At 44.3% G+C, this 9043-nt stretch overlaps 1 pseudogene; it reads right to left on the bottom strand.

Moving 5' to 3' along the window:
- Nucleotides 1–1983: 1983 nt before the first annotated feature.
- LOC121530992 lies at nt 1984–2041 on the bottom strand (annotated as a pseudogene).
- Nucleotides 2042–9043: the final 7002 nt, after the last annotated feature.

Below are 9043 nucleotides of genomic sequence, written 5' to 3'. Positions count from 1 at the left end.
GAGAGGAGAGGGTTAGGGCTAGGAGAGAGGAGACAGGAGAGAGTTAGGGCTAGGAGAGAGGAGACAGGTAGGGCTAGGAGAGATGAGAGGGTTAGGGCTAGGAGAGAGGAGAGAGTTAGGACTAGGAGCGAGGAGAGGGTTAGGGTTAGGGCTAGTAGAGAGGAGAGGGTTAGGGCTAGGAGAGAGGAGAGAGTTAGGACTAGGAGAGAGGAGAGGGTTAGGGTTAGGGCTAGGAGAGAGGAGAGAGTTAGGACTAGGAGACAGGAGAGGGTTAGGGCTAGGAGAGAGGAGAGAGTTAGGGCTAGGAGAGAGGAGAGGGTTAGGGCTAGGAGAGAGGAGACAGGAGAGGGTTAGGGCTAGGAGAGAGGAGAGAGGAGAGAGTTAGGGCTAGGAGAGAGGAGAGAGTTAGGACTAGGAGAGAGGAGACAGGAGAGGGTTAGGGCTAGGTGAGAGGAGAGAGTTAGGGCTAGGAGAGAGGAGAGGGTTAGGGCTAGGAGAGAGGAGAGGGTTAGGGCTAGGAGAGAGGAGACAGGAGAGAGTTAGGGCTAGGAGAGAGGAGACAGGTAGGGCTAGGAGAGATGAGAGGGTTAGGGCTAGGAGAGAGGAGAGAGTTAGGACTAGGAGACAGGAGAGGGTTAGGGCTAGGAGAGAGGAGAGAGTTAGGGCTAGGAGAGAGGAGAGGGTTGGGGCTAGGAGAGAGGAGAGAGTTAGGACTAGGAGACAGGAGAGGGTTAGGGCTAGGAGAGAGGAGAGAGTTAGGACTAGGAGAGAGGAGACAGGAGAGGGTTAGGGCTAGGAGAGAGGAGAGGGTTAGGGGTAGGAGAGAGGAGAGGGTTAGGAGAGGTATTCTGAAGTCTTCCTCTACCCTCTAACCCAGAACCAGTACTGTAGCTGTCAGTTCATTCTCTCTGGAGTAGGGAGTCAGGCCTGCCCTTCCCTAAAGTGTGTTAGTGAACAGCAGATTATTTAAGGACTTTCAGCCAGTCAGGAAGTCGATACCTCACAGAGCCCTGTCAGTGTGTATGTATTCGTGTGTGCGTGTGTGTGTAAGGCAATACGCCGCTGAGCTCTGGGAGATTTACGACTCCACATCACTTCAGACGCCCATGGCTCCATTAAAACACACTTCCTGTGATGTCATCAGAGATGGAAAGGAGACCAGGAGGAAACTAAAGGACTGCTGTTATGATACAGAGTCCCAAATGGCCTTCTGCCTTGATAGTGCATCACCCATAGGGTTCTGGTCAGAAGTAGCGTTCTATAGTAGGGCTGAAGAGATGATGATGTTGGAAACACCTTCATGTTTTCACTAGGTGAGAAACTATTAACCGTTTCAGACGTAAGATGTGGTATGTTATTTTTATTTTTTTATCAGGCAATGTTTATACAACCCTCTTTCTAACAGCCCCTTAGTTACCACTTATGTCCTTAGTTACCACTTAATGTGCAGGTAGACCCCTTTATACATATCAGTGGGTAACTGGCAAACTGGGAGGGGTGGGGTGGGGGGGATGTCGTTAAACCATGGGGGCTGGTTGAAGTTCAAATTAGGGAGGTGTTAAACAATGAAAGTGTTAAAGAATTAAAAAAACCAGACAACCATTTACCCAGACCTGATAACTGTATTTTGGTTCTGTGAAAAGTAGTGCACTACCCACATGAAAAAATACTAATAGTAAACTATAGTGTTTAAGAGGACTTTACTGTCGTATTCACTGTATTTTTTTGCAGACTAAAGTCCTGTAGTATTTATTGCAGTATACTGTAGTATTTTCAGTTAACTAATGTATAGTATAAATACTGTAGTAAAATAAACTGCAGTATATACTATAGTAATGTAGTGTTTATGCAGACTGTAATATACTGTAGTATTTACTGTAGGGTTTTTGCGGACATTACCGTAGTATTTACTGTAGGGTTTTTGCGGACATTACCGTAATACTTACTACAGTGTTTTTGTTGAATTATATTTGACATAGAACTGAAGGCTTTTTTCTTTCAGGAAACCTGCTGGAGAAATACTAAAAGAGAGCTAATTTTCCACAACCTGTAGGGAACACAATATATGGTCTATACTTGGCTAGGTAGGTTTCTCACATGGGGTGGCACAAATTGCGATATGGGGGAGGGAAAAGGGGAGGGTATATGCAAATTAAAATTGTAATTGCTATAGTTTAAAATGTGTAGTGTTTTTGCGGATTATACTGTAGTATTTGCTATAGTATTCTACAGTATACTACAACATTCTATAGTAAGTACTTCACATGAGGGATACTACAGTGTGTAGTATGGTATTCTACAGTATAGTATAGAATTCTATATACAAAAAGCAGGCATGGTAAATTAGTGGGTTTTTGGTCTATTTTTGTATGAAAGGGATATGTCAGTTCAAAGTCATGTTGAGTAGCTTATGCGTTTCACATTGGCCGATATGTATGTGTGTGTCACAGGAGGCTGGTGGCACCTTAATTTGGGAGGACAGGCTCGTGGTAACGGCTGGAGCGGAATCAGTGGAATGTTATCAGATACATCAAACACATGGTTTCCAGGTCTTTGATGCCATTCCATTTGCTCCATTCCAGCCATTATTATGAGCCATCCTCCCATCAGCAGCCTCCACTGTGTGTGTGTGTGTGTGTGTGTGTGTGTGTGTGCGTCTGTGCATGTGTCCGTGGGTTAGTGTGAATTGCAGACCTGCAATAGACCACAAACTTTTGATCCTCACAAGTCTTCTAAAACGGTTTGCTTCTGGAGCTGAGCGATTCTCAACCCCTGCTGGTGTCGATTTGATGTCTGAGTATGATTTAGCTGAGGCCTGGGCCCCTCTAGTGGTGGTCTGAGTAACTACACCACAGAACTGAAGAAGTTTTCAATAAATACAGGAAATAGAAGGGGTTTCTCAACAACAACAACAAAGATCACATGGATCTAAGACAATTTCTTGGTGACAAATGTCCTCTTAAGAATGACTCCAGAGTGACCTATGCAGCTGTGTCCTCTTAAGAATGACTCCAGAGTGACCTATGCAGCTGTGTCCTCTTAAGAATGACTCCAGAGTGACCTATGCAGCTGTGTCCTCTTAAGAATGACTCACAAGCGTCTTGGGACTCGTCTGAAGTCGTTACAGCCGATCTGCCAACTTCTGTCTGTAGCGTCCGAACAGTTTGGGAAACACACTGATATGACCTCCCTGTGGAAAGGGGATAAAGGTTGAAACTCTCTGGCCTCACAATACTCTTCTGAAGGTCCCCCGGTACCAGTTGAAATAATTCAATGGAAGAACTGTATATATGGAGACTGTTTAGTGTCAAAAATAAGGGGTTAAATACATGAAAAAAAGGAAATAATTAAATCCTGATCTTTATTATATCTCTCAGATATAGGACAGACACTTCACAACAAACTATCTGTTGTGAATCTGTTATTCAATGTGTTTGTATGGGCTAATAGCAGTAAATACTATCTGTTGTTCCATGTAGTGAATCTGTTATTCAATGTGTTTGTATGGGCTAATAGCAGTAAGGTTAAATACAATTTTTTATCTAATATATATTTTGTTAGTTTGATATTTCAAGGGATCTTAAAATTCAAAATCAAATAGCTAAATGATCCTTGATTTGACCTTTTTAAAACAATTCCATATAGCTCAGTAGAACCCCTGGCTTAGACTGGTTTGGGTTAAGAATGACTCCAGAGTGACCTATGACTCCAGAGTGACCTATGACTCCAGAGTGACCTATGACTCCAGAGTGACCTATGACTCCAGAGTGACCTATGAAGAGGCATTTCAGAAACTGAAAATGGCCCCTGTGTTGTATTCGTCGGATTTCACGAAACCTCTGATTGTACAGACAAATGCACCAGACACTGGAATTGGAGCTGTACTCTCGCAGGAAGTGAATGGAGAGGAACATCCTGTGCTGTACATTGGGCTCCCAAGTGGCACAGCGGTCTAAGGCACTGCATCTCAGTGCTAGAGGCGTCACTACAGACCCTGGTTCGATTTCAGGTTGTATCACAATCCGGCCGTGATTGGGAGTCCCATAGGACAGCGCACAATTGGCCCAGCGTCGTCTGGGTTTGGCCGGGGTTGGCAGGTTTGTTCTTAACGGACTTTCCAAGATAAATAAATGTTAAATATATTTTATAATTTTTTGGCCGTAAGTTGATTCCCCGTGAAACCAAATATGCAAAAGTGGAAAAAGAGTGTTTGGCAATCAAATGGGCTCTGGAGTCCTTGAAATATTATGTTCTGGGCCGCAAGTTTGTGTTGATGCCAGATCATTCATCACGCTCCCCTCACCTGGAGGAAGCAGAATAAGGACACTAACGGATCACCCGGTGGTTCCTCAGCCTCCAGCCTATCCACTAACGGATCACCCGGTGGTTCCTCAGCCTCCAGCCTTTCCACTAACGGATCACCCGGTGGTTCCTCAGCCTCCAGCCTTTCCACTAACGGATCACCCGGTGGTTCCTTAGCCTCCAGCCTTTCCACTAACGGATCACCCGGTGGTTCCTCAGCCTCCAGCCTTTCCACTATCGGATCGTCCACTGTTCGGGTTCTAAACATGGTAATGCTGATGCCATGTCTCGTACACATGCCATGTTTTCTTTGACCGCTCTGACCACAGGGTCAACGCTGAGGGGGAAAGTATGTAGTTTGCTCCGTTCATCTTTCCCTCGATCCTGACTAGTCTCCCAGTCCCTGCCGCTGAAAAACATCCCCACAGCATGATGCTGCCACCACTTTGCTTCACCGTAGGGATGGTGCCAGGTTTCCTCCAGACGTGACGCTTGGCATTCAGGCCAAAGAGTTCAATCTTGATTTCATAAGACCAGAGAATCTTGTTTCTCAGTCTTAAGGTGCCTTTTGGAAAACTCCAAGCGGGCTGTCATGTGCCTTTTACTGGAGGAGTGGCTTCCATCTGGCCAATCTACCATAAAGGCTTGATTGGTGGAGTGCTGCAGAGATGGTTGCCCTTCTGGAAGTTTCTTCCATCTCCACAAAAGAACTCTAGCGCTCTGTCAGAGTGACCATCGGGTGCTTGGTCACCTCCCTGACCAAGCACCCGATGTGCTCAGTTTGGCCGGGCGGCCAGCTCTAGGAAGAGTCTTGGTGGTTCCAAACTTCTTCCATTTAAGAATGATGGAGGCCACCTTCAATAATGCAGACATTTTTTGGTACCCTTCCCCAGATCTGTACCTCGACACAATCCTGTCTCTGAGCTCTACAGACAATTCCTTCGACCTCATGGCTTGGTTTTTGCTCTGACATGCACTGTCAACTGTGGGACCTTATGTACTGTAGACAGTTATTTGCCTTTCCAAATCATGTCCAATCAATTGAATTTACCACAGGTTGGACTCCAATCAAGTTGTAGAAACATCAAGGATGATCAATTGAAACAAGATGCACCTGAGCTCAATTTCGAGTCTCATAGCAAAGGGTCTGAATACTTATGTAAATAAGGTATCAGTTTTTTATTTTCAATACATCTGCAAAAAAAAATCTAAAAACCTTTTTTCGATTTGTCATTATGGGGTATTGTGTGTAGATTGCTGAAGATTTGTTTTTATTTAATCCATTTTAGCATAAGGCTGTAACGTAACAAAATGCGGAAAAAGTCAAGGGGTCTGAATACTTTCCGAAGGCACTGTAATGGTTTGTATAGACAGTATGGACAGTATGTGAATAGAAAGGGTGTGTACAGCAGCAGTTATATAGGATGCGCCTCGTGGGGGCGTGCCATCTCTACGGTCTCCTGAAGTCCACAATCAGCGCCTTCATTTTGTTGAGAGGTTGGCACAACTCAGACAGAGCTCTCACATCCTCCCTGTAGGCTGTCTCGTCGTTGTTGGTATTGAACCACGGAGTCTGGCTCCAAATAATTCATGTTCCTCACCTTTTCCTCCCCAACCCCTCCTCTCCTCTCTTCTCCTCCCCTCCTCTTCCTCTCCCAATCCTGCTTCTGTTTTCCTACTCAATTGCAGTAAGTTTTTCCAAAGTATGTTGGATGTTAGAACTCACTTCATATCTCAAAGTAAGCAGTGTATTCTCAGCAGCTCTATTTCACCAGAAAGCTGCTCTCGCCAGAAAGAGACCTATATTAGAGAAATACCTGTATTAGAGAAATACCTGTATTAGAGTGTATTAGAGAGAGACCTGTGTTAGAGAGAGACCTGTGTTAGAGAAATACGTTTATTATAGAGAGACCTGTATTAGAGAGATCTGTATTACAGAGCCCCGTGTAGCTCAGTTGGTAGAGCATGGCGCTTGCAACGTCAGGGTTGTGGGTTCGATTCCCACGGGGGGCCAGTATGAAAAAATTTATGCACTGTAAGTCGCTCTGGATAAGAGTGTCTGCTAAATGACTAAAAACGTAAAATGTATTAGAGAGAGACCTGTATTAGAGAGAGAGAGAGAGAGAGAGAGAGAGAGAGAGACCTGTATTAGAGAGAGAGAGAGAGACCCGTATTAGAGAGAGAGAGAGAGAGACCCGTATTAGAGAGAGCGAGAGAGACCCGTATTAGAGAGAGAGAGAGAGAGAGAGAGAGACCCGTATTAGAGAGAGAGAGAGAGAGAGAGAGAGAGAGAGAGAGAGAGAGAGAGAGAGAGAGAGAGAGAGAGAGAGAGAGAGAGAGAGAGAGAGAGAGAGAGAGAGAGACCCGTATTAGAGAGAGAGAGAGAGAGAGAGAGACCCGTATTAGTGAGAGATAGAGACCCGTATCAGAGAGAGACACCTGTATCAGAGTGAAACCTGTGTTAGAGAGAGCCCTGTATTAGAGCGAGACCTGTATTGAAAAGAGGACTGTATTGAAGAGAGGACTGTATTAAAAGCAAGACCTGTATTAGAGAGAGCCTGTTCTAGAGAGACATGTATTAGAGAGCCCTGTATTAGAGCAAGAACTGTATTAGAGCGAGACCTGTATTGTGGGTTCGATTCCCACGGGGGGCCAGTATGAAAAAATGTATGCACTCACTAACTGTAAGTCGCTCTGGATAAGAGTGTCTGCTAAATGACTAAAAATGTATTAGAGAGAGACCTGTATTAGAGAGAGAACCCGTATTAGAGAGAGAGAGACCCCCGTATCAGAGAGAGAGACACGTATTAGCGAATTAGAGAAAGACCTGTATTAGAGCGAGACCTGTATTAGAGCGAGACATGTGTTAGCGAATTAGAGCGAGACCTGTATTAGAGCGAGACCTGTATTAGCTAGAGATATGTATTAGAGAGACACCTGTATTAGAGAGAGAGACCCGTATTAGAGAGAGAGAGACCCCCGTATCAGAGAGAGAGACCCGTATTAGCGAATTAGAGAAAGACCTGTATTAGAGCGAGACCTGTATTAGAGCGAGACCTGTATTAGCGAATTAGAGCGAGACCTGTATTAGAGTGAGACCTGTATTAGCGAATTAGAACGAGACCTGTATTAAAGCGAGACCTGTATTAGAGAGAGACCTGTATTCGAGTAAATTAGAGCGAAACCTCTGTTACAGGAGAAACCTGTGTTAGAGAGAGCCCTGTGTTAGAGAGAGCCATGTGTTAGAGAGAGATACCTGTATTAGAGAGAGATACCTGTATTAGAGAGAGCCCTGTATTAGAGCGAGACCTGTATTAGAGTGAATTAGAGAGAAACCTGTATTAGAGCGAGAACTGTATTAAAGTGAGACCTGTATTAAAGCGAGACCTGTATTAGAGATAGACCTGCATGAGTGTATTAGAGAGATACCTGTATTAGAGATGTATTAGAGCGAGACCTGTATTGCAGAGAGGAATGTATTAAAAGCAAGACCTGTATTAGAGAGAGCACTGTTCTAGAAAGACATGTATTAGAGAGCCCTGTATTAGAGAGACCTGTATTAGAGCAGAGACCTGTATTAGAGCGAGACCTGTATTAGCGAATTAGAGAAATACCTGTATTAGAGCGAGACCTGTATTAGAACGAGACCTGTATTAGCGAATTAGAGAAATACCTGTATTAGAGCGAGACCTGTATTAGAGCGAGACCTGTATTAGAGTAAATTAGAGAGAGACCTGTGTTAGAGAGAGACCTGTGTTAGAGAGAGACCTGTGTTAGAGAGTGACCTGTGTTAGAGACAGGCCTGTATTAGAGATCTGTATTAGAGACCTGTATTAGAGACAGACCTGTATTAGAGAAAGACCTGTATTAGTGTGGTCCTCTGTAGCTCAGCTGGTAGAGCACGGCGCTTGTAACGCCAAGGTAGTGGGTTCGATCCCCGGGACCACACATACACAAAATTGTATGCACGCATGACTGTAAGTCGCTTTGGATAAAAGCGTCTGCTAAATGGCATATTATTATTAGAGTGAATCCTGTATTAGAGCGAGACCTGTATTAAAGCGAGACCTGTATTAGAGAGAGACCTGCATGAGTGTATTAGAGAGATACCTGTATTAGAGAGAGACCTGTATTAGCGAATTAGAGAAAGACCTGTATTAGAGCGAGACCTGTATTAGAGCGAGACCTGTATTAGAGTAAATTAGAGAGAGACCTGTGTTAGAGAGAGACCTGTGTTAGAGAGAGACCTGTGTTAGAGACAGGCCTGTATTAGAGACCTGTAGTAGAGACCTGTATTAGAGACAGACCTGTATTAGAGTGAATCCTGTATTAGAGCGAGACCTGTATTAAAGCGAGACCTGTGTTAAAGCGAGACCTGTATTAGAGAGAGACCTGCATGAGTGTATTAGAGAGATACCTGTATTAGAGAGACATGTATTAGAGAGAGACCTGTACTAGAGAGACACCTGTATTAGAGAACGACCTGTATTAGAGAGAGACCTGTATTAGAGAACGACCTGTATTAGAGTGAGACCTGTATTAGAGCGAGACCTATATTAGAGCGAGACCTGTATTAGCGAATTAGAGAAAGACCTGTATTAGAGCGAGACCTGTATTAGAGTGAGACCTGTATTAGAGAGAGACCTGTATTAGAGTAAATTAGAGAGAAACCTGTGTTAGAGATACCTGTATTAGAGCGAGACCTGTGTTAGAGAGAGACCTGTGTTAGAGAGAGACCTGT

The sequence above is a fragment of the Coregonus clupeaformis genome, chromosome 18 (assembly GCF_020615455.1).
Source record: "Coregonus clupeaformis isolate EN_2021a chromosome 18, ASM2061545v1, whole genome shotgun sequence".
Lineage (NCBI taxonomy): Eukaryota > Metazoa > Chordata > Actinopteri > Salmoniformes > Salmonidae > Coregonus > Coregonus clupeaformis.
This window is presented reverse-complemented; position numbering and strand designations above follow the sequence as displayed.